This window comes from Triticum urartu, chromosome 6A (assembly GCF_056163025.1).
Source record: "Triticum urartu cultivar PI428250 chromosome 6A, HENAU_Tu73, whole genome shotgun sequence".
Lineage (NCBI taxonomy): Eukaryota > Viridiplantae > Streptophyta > Magnoliopsida > Poales > Poaceae > Triticum > Triticum urartu.
In genome coordinates this window covers 142,432,106-142,436,483 of record NC_141878.1, presented here as the reverse complement: position 1 = coordinate 142,436,483, position 4,378 = coordinate 142,432,106, and positions in this window count along the sequence as shown.

The following is a 4,378-nucleotide window of genomic DNA, read 5'->3' as shown; positions in this document are numbered from 1 at the left end:
CTAGCGACCACCTTAGCAAAAGACGGATTCATTCAGACCATCCACACACCCAGGGATCATTGAGACCATCCTCACACACACAAGCTCACCGAGCTCAAGAACACCTCAACCTCGGGAGGCTGCTCTTCCCTTGTACTGTTCATCATTAGCCCTAGAGGCAATCCACCACCACACTGGAGTAGGGTATAACACCACAACGGTGGCCCGAACTAGTATAAATCTTGTGTCTTTCTGTGTTGCGAGTTCGTCCGCGAGATTGTAGTGAGCTAGGGCGTAGATCGGTGGGAGGGAAAGACTTCGCGCGCACCCCAGTGTTCGAACCTTATGGGTTTGCCGGAACCCCACATCCGACATTTGGCGCGCCAGGTAGGGGTGCGCCGGGGCTTCTCTCCACCAACCAGCGCCCTGTACCACTGCACTACACTCCCATGGCAGGTGCCTCGCCGCCAACCTCTGCGGCCAACACCAGTAGCAGGGAGTCTGGGTACCGTGCCCTGGCCCCCGCTCTGCGGCGAGTGCAGTGGCCGGCCAAGTTCAGGCCGGAGATGCCGCCGCGTTACGACGGGGCGGCAGACCCGGCGCCGTTCCTGCTGGCGTACGAGGAGGCCGTCCTCAAGGCCGGAGGCGACGACAAGATCATGGCCAACTGGTTTCCCATGGCCCTCGCCGGCGAGCTGCACGCCCGGCTGCTCAACCTCCTGGGATCCACGGTGGCATCCTGGGGGGGAACTCTGCTACCTCCCGGTGCCAGCGCACCACGCAGTCGTGGCACTGCTGGGTGGCTCCCAAGCACCGCCTTTAGATCGCCATGTCAAACCTTTCTTCCATCAGATTGGGGCATCCTTCAAGCACCCAGGGGCTCCACCGGGTTGGGCTGCGCCGGAGGCCGACCTCACTTTCGGCTCGGAAGACCACCCCGGCTCCACCGCCGGCTCCGGGATGCTCCCGATGCTCCCGATGCTTTGCACGCCCACCATCTGCAACGTGGCTGTCACCAAGACCCTCATCGACGGCGGCGCCAGCCTCAACTTGCTCTCTGTAGAAGCCTTCAGCCTTCTTCATGTGCCGCTCGAACGGCTCGGCCTCAGCAAGCCATTCACAAGAGTGGGTGATGGAGCTGCCCACTCTCTGGGGCAGATCCGCCTCCCCATCACCTTTGGCATGTGAGACAACTATCGCACTGAGCTGGTGGACTTTGACATCGCCCGCATCGGTCTCCCGTACAATGCCATCCTCGGGTACCCGGCTCTCGCTCAGTTCATGGCGGTGACTCACCCGGCCCACAACCTCATGAAGATGCCAGGGAGCAAGGGCGTCCTCACCATTAAGGGGGACACTAAGGAGGTCGTGGTGGCGCTCAGGCTCGCCTTCAAAACCGCGGCAGCAGCATAGCCAGCCGGCGTCGGTACACCCGAGGCCAAGGAAACCGCACCCACCAAGAAGAAGCAGCTATTCAATCAGGACAAGGCGGAGACCAAGCGGGTGCCGGTCAACGAGGACGGGCCTTCAAGAGCCACCTTCACCATAGCAACCGGCCTTGACCCGGGACAAGAAGAAGCTTTGGTGAGGTTTTTGCGCGCGAACAAGGAGATATTCGCGTGGGAGCCCAATCAGCTGGTAGGGGTCTTGAGAGATGTAATCTAGCATCATCTAAGGGTGTGCCCCAACGTACGCCCCGTGAAGCAGCGAGCAAGACGGCAGTCCACTGAGTAGCAGGCCTTCATCGTCCAAGAGACACGCAAGCTGGAGGCGGCAGGTACCATCCGAGAAGTTCGATACCCCGAATGGCTGGCGAACCCCATCGTAGTACCGAAGAAAGGCGGGAAGGAACGGATGTGTGTCGACTTCACCAACCTTAACAAAAGCGTGCCCCCAAGATCCGTTCCCGCTTCCACGCATCGACCAAATTGTCGACTCCACCACCGAGTGCGACCTGCTATGTTTCCTGGATGCATTCTCAGGATACCACCAAATCAAGATGGCGGTGGAGGATGTGGAGAAGACAGCCTTCCTGACACCATGCGGGGTGTACTGCTATACCTGCATGCCCTTCGGGCTGCGCAATGTGGGCGCAACCTTTCAACGGTTGATGCAAATCGCCTTGGGGCGGCAGCTCGGCAGAAACACAGAGGCCTACGTTGATGACATAGTGGTCAAATCTCGCGAGGCGAGGACGTTGATTCAGGACCTGGAGGAGACCTTCGAGAGCTTGCGCCAAGTGAACTTGAGGCTTAACCCGGAGAAGTGCGTGTTTAGCGTCCCCTCCGGAAAGCTACTGGGTTCCTCGTATCCCACAGAGGGATCGAGGCGAACCCGGAGAAGATCAAGGCCATCGAAGACATGATCCCACCAGGGACCCTCAAGGAAATGCAAAAGCTAGCAGGGCAGGTGACCGCATTAGGGCATTTCATCTCCAAGCTAGGCGAGCGCGTCTTACCCTTCTTTAAGCTCATGAAGAAGAAGGGCATGTTCGAGTATACCTCGGAGGCTGACCGGGACTTCCAAGACATCAAGAGGTACCTCACCAGCCCCTAGTGATGGTGGCACCGTGGCCTCTCGAGCCTCTGGTGCTCTACCTCGCCGCCACCCCGTACTCCGCCAACGCGGCGCTGGTAGCAGTTCGGGAGGAGCGCCAAGACAAGGGTGTGCCGTGCCAAGCCTGAGCTGATGCAGCGCGGGGTCAGGAAGGCGCGGCAAAGCCATCAGCGGCGGAAGACCAAGCTCAACAGGGCAACACCGCAGAAGCTCCTGAGGACAGCCAGGTCTCAGGAAACCCACCACCTTAGGATATGCCACAATCTCCGCGGGACCCGAGCCTCAACAATGTGCCAGCCCTCATCGAGCACCCGGTGTACTTCGTCAGCACCATACTGCGGGACGCGAGGGCACGCTACCCCATGCCGCAAAAGCTCCTGCTCGCACTCTTGGTGGCCTCGCGCAAGCTGCGGCACTACTTCCAGGGCCATCCCATCAAGGTCGTCTCAGCCTACCCATTGGAGAGGGTGCTCAGGAGCCCTAACTCAGCCGGAAGTGTTGGTGAGTGGAACATCGAGTTGCAAGCATTCCAGTTGGAGTTCAGCACTACCAGGGTCATCAAGGGAGGTGCGCTCGCCGATTTTGTGGCAGAATGGACAGATGCCCAGGCTCTTGAGGAAGGGGAAGACCGGTCCACCTTCCCAGGAAGCGAGGAACCAGACGGCCGGGTCATGTATTTCGATGGCGCCTTCGCGCATCAGGGCGCAGGGGCTGGAGCAGTGCTCATCTCGCCCACTCAGGACAAGCTCTACTACGCCGTGCAACTCTGTTTTCAGCACGGCAGAAGGTCTCCAACAACATCGCAGAATATGAAGGCCTCATAGCTGGCCTGAGGGCTGTGGCGGCTCTAGGGGTGAAGCCCTCACCCTCAAAGGCGACTCGCAGATCCTCGTCAACTTTTCCAACAAGGTGTACGAGCCGAAGGACGAACACATGGAGGCCTACCTCGTGGAGGTGCGCAAGAAAAGCAGTTCTCGGGCCTGGAGCTGCAGCACGTGCCCCGGGGCACCAACAAGGAAGCCGATGACATCGCCAGGAGAGCATCCAAGCAGCAACCGCAAGAGCCCGGTGTCTTTGAAGAGTGGCTCTTCAAGCCATCAGCTTCGCCACCTCTTTCAAGCATGACTCAGCCTCGGGAGGAACTCCCATAGCCCCCGGCCACGGAAGCCCCAGCCTGTGGCCCGACCTCAGGAGCTCGGCTGCTCTTGGCACTCGAGCCCCAGCAGGAGTTCTGGATCAAGGAATTCAAGGAGTACCTGGTGCATGGGACGCTGCCGGAAAAGGAAGAGGACGCGGAGCGCGTGGCCCAGCAGGCCACGGCCTACTGTATCCAAGACGGCGAGTTATACAGGAAACGAACGAACGACATCATGCTGTGCTGCATCTCCAGCGATCAAGGAAGGGAGTTGCTGATTGACATACACGGCAGTGACTGCGGACATCACTTGTCGTCACGGACCCTCGTCGGCAAGGCGTTCCGCAACGGGTTCTATTGGCCTACAGCACTCAACGACGCGGCCGAGCTGGTGAAGTCCTGTGAAGCTTGCCAATTCCACGCTAGGCAAATCCATCAGCCTGCTCAGGGCCTCCAAACCATCCCGCTCACATGGCCGTTTGCGGTCTGGGGGTGGACATCCTAGGCCCATTTCCTTGGGCTCCAGGGGCTACCGCTATCTCTATCTCGCCATCGACAAGTTCACCAAGTGGGCGGAAGTGGAAGCCGTCCGTACCATCCCATCCGGCTCTGCTGTCAAGTTCATCAAGGGCCTCATGAGCCGCTTCGGGGTCCCAAACCGCATCATCACAGACAACGGTTCATAGTTTACTAGCAACTTCTTCAAAA